General features: G+C 35.7%; 1 pseudogene; it reads left to right on the top strand.

Annotated features, from left to right (window-relative positions):
• The first annotated feature begins 5,851 nt into the window (after positions 1 to 5,851).
• On the top strand, positions 5,852 to 6,679 carry LOC110567428 (ras-related protein Rap-1b-like; annotated as a pseudogene).
• Positions 6,680 to 9,469: the final 2,790 nt, after the last annotated feature.

Here is a 9,469-nt window from a genome sequence, read left to right as displayed (position 1 = left end):
CCTCCACCTTCCTTCTCTGAGCTCCTTTCAGCTCTGCAGGAAATTAGGTTTTGACCACGTATGCCTTAGCAAACAGTAGCACTATTATAATAAAGAATTATTGAAAAAATAAAAGCACCCAACTCAAGCAATGCAACTGAGAGGGAAAACAGAACTCTGAAGCCAAACACATATTTTTAAATTTAAGAGCAAACAAAGCTGAAATTAATAGACAAATACCCTGGGAGCGAGTTAAAAACAAGGAAGTTCGTTAGAGCACTCTCAGAACTTCACTACATATTAACTAAAATACTGCCTTATCAGGTCTATTGAAACAGCTGAAACTAGTTACCAGAAACCTAAGATATGTACAAGTGTCTGCCTTGAGAAGGAAACATTATACAGGTTTTTTATTTTGAGACTGAGTCTCACTCTGTCGCCCAGGCTAGAGTTCAGTGGCGCCATCCCGGCTCACTGCAACTTCTGCCTCCGAGTTCCAGCGAGTCTCCTGCCTCCATCTCCCAAGTGACTGGGATTACAGGCGCGTGCAACCACGCCCAGCTAATTTTGTATATGTAGTAGAGACGGGTTTTCTCCATGTTGGTCAGGCTGATCCCCCGACCTTGGCCTCCCAAAGTGCTGGGATTACGGGTGTGAGCCACTGCACTAGGCCATATTGTACAGAATTTCAATTAGTCAAGCATGAAGATATAGTTAAGCTGAAGCCTAAAACAAAGAATTTGAAATCTACAAAGTATGGAAGAGAATCATTCTCGACAGCTACTCTTTAGATTGTTAGAGTTAACTCTTAAAAGCCAGATGTTTTTGTAGTGATGCCTTCTACATGGCAAGCTAAGGTGTCAAATAAACTTCCTTGTTTTCTTTTCTTTTTTTTTTCTCTTTTTTTTCTTTTTTGTTTTGTTTTGTTTTGTTTTGTTTTGTTTTGTTTTGTTTTGTTTTGTTTTGTTTTGTGAGACAGAGTCACGCTCTGTTGCCAGGCTGGAGTGCAGTGGCGCAATCTTGGCTCACTGCAACCTCTGCCTCCCAGGTTCAAGCAATTCTCCTGCCTCAGCCTCCCAAGTAGCTGGGATTACAGGCGGGCACCACCACAACTAATTTTTGTACTTTATTAGTAGTGACGGGATTTCACCATGTTGGCCAGGATGATCTCGATCTCTTGACCTCGTGATCTGCCCACCTCGGCCTCCCAAAGTGCTGGGATTACAGGCGTGAACCACTGAGCCCAGCCAGCTTCCTTGTTTTCTTAAATAAATTGTACTAAATGTAACTTAACCTTTTCTTAATAATATAAGGTTCTCATTATGAGTAACACATGCCTGAGATTTTGTTTTGAGCTGAACGTCTTTATCATTGGATTTTTTTTTTAATTTTTGTGGGTACATAGTAGGTGTATAGATTTATGGGGTACAGACGTTTTGCAACAGGCATGCAATGTGAAGTGAGCACATCGTCAAGAATGGGGTGTCCATTCCCTCAAGCACTTATCCACTGAGGTGCTAATAATCCAAGTACACCCTAAGTCATTTCAATATGTACAGTTTTGACTATACATATTAAACTATTATTTTTAATATTTTTATTATTATTATTGACTATAGTCACCCTGTTGTGCTATCAAATAGTAGGCCTTCTTTATTCTTTCTACATTTTTTGTACCCGTTAACTGTTCCCATCTTCCACCCCCTACTCCACCCACCACGACCCTTCCCAGCCTCTGGCAACCATCCTTCTACTCTCTGTGTCCATGAATTCAATTGTTTTGATTTTTAGATCCCACAAATAAGTGAAAACATGCAATGTTCACCATTCTGTGCCAAGATCAATTCACTTAACATGATAATCTCCAGTTCCATCCGTGTTGTTGCAAATGAGAATATGGTTGAATGGTTCTTAATTGTGTATATGTACCACATTTTCTTTATTCATTCATCTGTTGATGCACACTTAGGTTGCTTGCAAATCTTAGCTATTGCAAACAGTGCTGCAACAAACATTAGCATGCACGTATCTATTTGATACACTGATTTCCTTTCTTTTGGGCATACACCCAGCAGTAGAATTGCTGGATCATACAGTAGCTCAATTTTTAGTTTTTTGAGGAAACTTCAAACTGTTCTCCATAGTAGTTGTATTGATTTACATTCTCACCAACAATGTACAAGGGTTCCCTTTTCTCTGCATTGCCACCCACATTTGTTATTGCCTGTCTTCTGGATATAAGCCATTTTAACTGGGTAAGATGATATCCCATTATAGTTTTGATTTGCATTTTTCTGATGATCAATGATGTTGAACACCTTTTCATATGCCTGTTTATCATTCATATATCTTCATTTGAGAAATGTCTATTCAAGTCTTTTGTCTGCCCTTTATTTGGATCATTAGATTTTTTCCTATAGAGTTGTTTGAGCTCCTTATATATTCTGGTTATTAATCCTTTGTCAGATGGGTAGTTTGCAAATATTTTCTCCCATTCTATGGGTTGTCTCTTTACTTTGTTAATTGTATCCTTTGCTGTACAGAAGGTTTTTAACTTGATGTGATCTTGTTTGTCCATTTTTGCTTTGGTTATCTGTGCTTGTGGGGTATTGCTCAAGAAATTTTTGCCCTAACCAATGTCCTAGAGATTTCCCCCATGTTTTTTGTAGTAGTTTCATGGTTTGAGGTCTTAGATTTAAGTCTTTAGTCCATTTTGACTTGAGTTTTGTATACGGAGAGAAATAGGGTTCTAGTTTCATTCTTTTGCATACTGATATCCAGTTTTCCCCACAGCATTTATTGAAGAGATTATCTTTTCCCCAGTGTATGTTCTTGGCATCTTTGTCAAAAATGAGTTTACTGTAGGTGTGTGGATTTGTTTCTGGGTTCTCTAGTCTGTTTCATTGGTCTATGTGTTTATTTTTATGCCAGTACCGTGCTATTTTGGTTACTATAACTCTGTAGTACAATTTGAAGTCAGGTAATGTAATTCCTCCCATTTTATTCTTTTGCTTAGGATTGCTTTGGCTATCCAAAGCCTATTCTTGGTCTCTTATGGTTCAATATAAATTTTAGGATTTTTTTTCTATTTCTGTGAAGAATGTCACTGGTATTTTGATAGGGATTGCATTGAATCTGTAGATTGCTTTGAGGAGTACGGACATTTTAACAGTATTGATTCTTCCAATCAATGAACATGGAATTTTTTTCCAATTTTTGTGAGTCCTAATCAGCGTCTTTCATCTGTGTTTTATAGTTTTCATTATAAAAATCTTTCACTTCTTTGTTAATTCCTAGATACTTAATTTTATTTGTAGCTATCGTAAATGGGATTGCTTTTTTGATTTCTTTTTCAGATTGTTCATTCTTGACATATAGAAATTCTACTACTGATTTTTGAATGTTAGTTTTGTATCCTGCAACTTTACTAAATTTGCTTATCAGCTGTAGTAGTTTTCTTGTGGAGTCTTCAGTTTTCTGCAAATGTAAGATAGATCATCTGCAAACAAGGATAATTTGACTTCTTCCTTTTCAATTTGGACACCCTAATTCTTTCTCTTGTCTGCTTGCTCTAGTTGGGATGTCCAGTACTGTGTTGAACAACAGTGGTTAAGTGGGCATCCTTGTCATGTTCTAGACCTTAGAGAAAAGGCTTTAAGTTTTTCCCCATTCAGTATAATATTAGCTGTGGGTAGTTTATATATGACTTTTATTATGTTGAGGTATGTTCCTTCTATTCCCCAGTTTTTTAAGGGTTTTTATCATAAAGGGATGTTGAATTTTAACAAATGTTTTTTCAGCACCAATTGAAATACCATATGGTTTTTATCCTTCATTCTTTTGATATGATGTATCACACTGATTGATTTGTATATGTTGAATCATCCTGCCATCCCAGGGATAAACTCCACTTGGTCAGGATGAATGGTCTTTCTAATGTATTGTTGAATTCAATTTGCTAGTATTTGGTTGCAGACTTTTGCATCAATATTCATCAGATTGGCCAGTAGTTTTCTTTTTTGGTGTGTCTTTGTCTGGTTTACTATCAGGATAATTCTGATATCAAAGAATGAATTTGGAAGTATTCCCTCCTGCTCTGTTTTTTCAGAATAAATTGAGTAGGATTGGTATTAGTTTTTCTTTAAATGTTTGCTAGCATTCAGCAATGAAGTATTAGGTCTCAGGATTTTCTTTACTGGGAGACTTTTATTACAGCTTCAATCTCATTACTTGTTATTGGTCTGCTCAGGTTTTGGATTTTTCCTCTTTCAATATTGGCAGGTTATATGTATCTAGGAACTTCTCAATTGCTTCTATATGTTTCCATTTATTAGCATACAGTTGCTCATAGTAGCCACTAATAATCCTGTGAATACCTGCAGATATCAGTTGTAATGTCTCGTTTTTCATTTTGATTTTATTTATTTTATCTTCTTTCTTTTTTTCTCAGTCTGGCCAAAGGTTTGTCAATTTTATTTAACTTTTCAAAATAATGTTTTTGTTTCATTGATGTTTTTTCCATTTTTTTTTCCTGCTCTGATCTTTATTATTTCTTTTCCTCCACTAATTTTGGGTTCGGTTTACTCTTGCCTTTCTAATTCTTTAAAATGCATCATTAGAGTGTTCATTTGAAATTTTTTCTTTTTTTTTTGGTGTAAGCATTAGAGCTATAAAATTCTCTCTTAGTACAGCTTTTGCTGTATGCCATAGGTTTTGGTATATTGTGTTTTCATGATCATTTGTTTCAAGAAATTTTTCAATTTCCTTCTTAATTTTTTCTTTGACTCACTGGTCATTCAGGAACATATTGTTTAAATTCTATGTATGTGAATCATTTCCAGAATTGCTCTTGTTATTAATTTCTAGTTTTATTGCATTGTGGTCAGAGAAGATGCTTGATATTCTTTCAATTTTTTAATGTTTTAAGATTTGTTTTGTGACCTAACATACGGTCTATCCTTAAGAATGATCCATGTGCTGAGGAAAAGAATGTGTATTCTGTAGCTCTTGGGTGAAATGTTCTGTAAATATCTATTAGATCCATTTGATCTATAGTACAGGTTAAGTCTGATGTTTCCTCATTGATTTTCTGTCTGAATGATCTGTCCAATACTGAAAGTGGGGCATGGAAGTCTCCAGCTATTATTGTATTAGAATCTATCTTTCTCCTTAGCTCTAATATTTCTTATATATATTTGGGTGCTCCAATGTTGGGTGCATATATATTTAAAATTATTGTATCCTCTTGCTGAGTTGACTCCCTTTATCATTATATAGTGACCTACTTCTCTTCTTATTGCTTTTGTCTTGAATTCTATTTTGTCTGATGTAAGTATAGCTATTCCTGCTCTTGCCATGGAATATTTTTTTACAACCCTTTATTTTCAGTCTCTGTGTGTCTTTATACGTGAAGTGTGCTTCTTGTAGGCAAGAGATCAAAGGTTTTTTTTTTTCATCCATTTCATCTATGTCTTTCAATTGGAGAGTTTCGTCCATTTATATTCAAGGTTATTATGGACAAGTAAGGACTTACTCCTGTCATTTTGTTGTTTTCTTATTGTTTTGTGGTCTCCCTTCTTTCTTTCATTATTTTCTTCCTCTAGTGAAGATGATTTTCTCTGGTGAGATGAATTAGTTTCTTGCTTTTTATTTTTTGTGCATTCATTGTATGTTTTTTAATTTGAGGTTACCACGAGGCTTGCAAATACTATTTTCAAACTCATTATTCAGGCATATAAACCAGCCGGAGTGGCAGTGGCAGAGGCAAGACCACCATAGCACCTGGAGTAGCAACCCAGAAAAAGCACAGAGAAGCACTGGGGGCAGAGATCTGGTGACAGCATGAGAGATACTAGGTTTTAAAATTTGTATCATGCTTGAGTATAAATTCGTCATTCTTGGCTCAGGAAGTATTGGAAATTCTGCTTTGACTGTACAATTTGTACACAGAATTTTTGTTGAAAAACATGATCCTACAATAGAAGATACTACAGAAAACAAGTAGAAATACAGGCACAACTCTATGTGCTTGAAATCTTGAATACTACAGGAACAGAACAACTTATAGCAATGAGGGATTTGTACATAAAAAATGGACAAGGCTTTGCATTAGCTTATTCCATCCCACCACAGTCTACATTTTATGATTTACAAGATCTGAAAGAGCAGAGTCTTCAAGTCAAAGACACTGATGATGTCCCAATGATTCTTGGTAATAAAGGTGACTTGGAAGATAAAAGAGTTGTAGGGAAGGAACAAGGTCAAAATCTAGCAAGGCAATGGAACAACTGTGCAGTCTTAGAATCTTCTCCAAAATAAAAAATAAATGTAATGTAATCCCAACATTCTGGGAGGCCGAGGCAGGTGGGTCACCTGAGGCCAGGAGTTTAAGACCAGCCTGACTAACAGGGTAAAACCCTGTTTCTACTAAAAATACAAAGTTTTCTGGGCATGGTGGCACATGCCTGTAATCCCAGCTACTCGGGAGGCTGAGGCAGGACAATCACTTGAACCCAGAAGGCAGAGGTTGCAGTGAACTGAGATTATGCCATTGCTCTCCATAGTGTGCAAAAAGAGTGAAACTCCATCTCAAAAGAAAAAAAATAGTTAACGACACTTTTATGACCTAGTGTGGCAAATTAACAGAAAAACTCCAGTGCCTGGGAAGGCTTGCAAAAAGTCATCATGTCAGCTGCTTTAATGTACCAAATGCATTACAGCTCTGAGCTATGTCTGAAGAATGTTGCCCTCAACAGTGCCTGAGCAACTTCAACCTTGTTAAACCTACCAACGTCTTAAGTAGACTCTCCTGTGGTGGTACCCTTTAAGAGAGAGATGAAAGATACTATATCAGTTTGCACATTCCAATAACTTTCCGGTACCACAAGAGAGATTTTTACTTATCTAATAGTCCTAGAGTATGCAGCTGGTAAAACCAGAAGCTACATCCCGTATTAACGCTAATTACAACATTTTTCATCCACCAATGTTGTACATGTATGAAAATGGTGTACTGTACACTTGAACATGCCTCATGCTTTGTATTGAAGAGTGCAATAATGCAAATCCTAAAAGCACCACCATTTTAGCATAATAAAAGGAAGTCGAAGAGGTCCTATACAGACTACTCCAGATAACTTTGCTTTGTTGATACTTGTAGCTTATCATACTTAAAAAAAATCAAGATTATTATCATTGTACAAAATATGCATTTTGATTAACACAGCCATATAGTTTTTTAATGTTTTAAAAATAAACTATGAAGACAGTGATCTTGTCTTTAAAATTTGATAGTCCTTTCAGTATAATATCTTAAATTAAAGATGTTGCCTTTGATATCTGTTGGGAAGGAAATGTCCAGACTTTTCAAATCTCTTATTATATTTTTCCCTTTTTGTTTATATAGGAAACAGTGTTTATAGTTGTGTGTATGGTGTGAGTCTACAACAAGTGGATATTTTCATTCTAAATTATTTTCAGACTTCTGCAGCTGTAGATTCTCACTGTGAATTCCTTGCTTGCTCATACAAATGTAAGTGTATTTGCAAGACCAAATATACAGGTTTAGTATTTTTGCCTGTTATTGATTGTTTCACAGTGTAACATTTTGATTGACATGTTAAATGGTGGATGAGTACTGTGGATGTAAATGTGGGAAGTAATTTTAATCACGTGTAATTGGTCACAAGGACTAATTTGCAGTAACTGTTGTTACCTAACAATGCCTTGTTTGTTGCCTTGTATGCATTGATGTTTGGATGTAAAGATAGTATGTCTATCCAACAGAAAGCCACAATATTTAAATTGATCAACCTCATATTACAACTACTTTGAAATGGCCAAATGTAAACTAAAAGCCCTAATTAAGGTGGTGCAACTTTGCATAACTTAGCATCAGTAGCTCAATAAATTTTGATTGCCATGCAAAGTGTTTGCATTATTAAAAAAGAAAAAAAAACCACTCATTATTTTAACCTGATAAAAACTTAACGCTATTTGCATAAACAAGCAAAAATAAAGCTAATAAAAACTCACCTTAACTTTATCCTCCTGCTTTTTAACTTTTTGTTGTTTCTATTTATATTTTATTGTACTGACTATGACTTGAAAAGTCGTAGTTAGTTATTAGTTTTGATTGGTATATTGTTCAGTCTTTTTTTTTTTTTTTTTTTTTGAGTCAGAGTCTAGCTCTGTCATCCAGACTGGAGTGCAATGGCACAATCTCAGCTCATTGCAAGTTCAAGTGATTCTCCTGTCTCAGCCTCCAGAGTAGCTGGGAATACAGGCACCTGCCACCATGCCCAGCTAATTTTTCTATTTTTAGTAGAGACAGCATTTCACCAGGTTGGCCAGGTTGGTCTCGAACTCCTCACCTCAGGTGATCCATCTGCCTTGGCCTCCCAAAATGCTAAGATTATAGGCATGAGCCACCACGCCCAGCCCTTTTGTTCAGTCTTTTACTTAGGATAAGAGTAGTTTACATACCACAGTTACAGTGTTATAATATTCTGTAGTTTGGGGTGTACTTACTATTACCAGTAAGTTTTGCACCTTCAGGTGATTATTTATTGCTCATTAATGTCCTTTCCTTTCTGATTGAAGTACCCCCTTTAGCATTTCTTGTAGGATGGATCTCTTACTATCGTAGGGTAAAAGGTTTTTTTCCTTCAGCACTTTAAATATATCATGCCACTCTCTCCTGGTCTGTAAGGTTTCCACCAAACGTTTGCTGCCAGACATATTGAAGCTCCATTGTATGCTATTTGTTGTTTATTTTCTCTTGCTGCTTTTAGGATTTTTTTCTTTATCCTTGATGTTTGGAAGTTTGATTATTAAATGCCTTGAAGTAGTCTTCTTTGGGCTAAATTTGCTTGGTGTTCTATAACTTTCTTGTAATTGGATATTGATATCTTTCTCTAGGTTTGGGAAGTTCTAGGTTATGGTCCCTTTGAATAAACTTTTTATCCCTATGTGTTTCTCTACCTCCTCTTTAAGACCAATAACTCTTAGATTTGCCATTTTGAAGGTATTTTCTAGATCCTGTTGGCATCTTTTTTATTCTTTATTTTGTCTCCTCTGACTGTGTATTTTCATAATAGCCTGTCTTTGAGCTCACTAGTTCTTTCTTCTGCTTGATCCATTCTGTTACTAAAGGATTCTGATGCATTGATTAGTATGCCAATTGCATTTTTCTGCTCACTTCTTTTTAATTATTTCAATCTCTTTGTTTAATTTATCTGATGAAATTCTGAATTTCTTCTCTGCATTATCTTGAACTTCTTCGAGTTTCCTCAACACAGCTATTTTGAATTCTGTGTCTGAAAGGTCACATATCTCTGTTTCTCCAGCATTGGTTCCTGGTGCCTTATTTAATTCATTCGGTGAGGTCATGTTTTCCTAAATGGTGTTGAGGCTAGTAGATGTTCTTTGGTGTTTGAGCATTGAATAGATATTTATTGTTGCCTTCATTGTCTGGGATTATTTGTAGCTG

This window comes from Aotus nancymaae, unplaced genomic scaffold, assembly GCF_030222135.1.
Source record: "Aotus nancymaae isolate 86718 unplaced genomic scaffold, 86718_ANA_hifiasm-v0.15.2.pri h1tg000040l, whole genome shotgun sequence".
In the NCBI taxonomy this organism is placed as follows: Eukaryota; Metazoa; Chordata; class Mammalia; order Primates; family Aotidae; genus Aotus; species Aotus nancymaae.
This window is presented reverse-complemented; position numbering and strand designations above follow the sequence as displayed.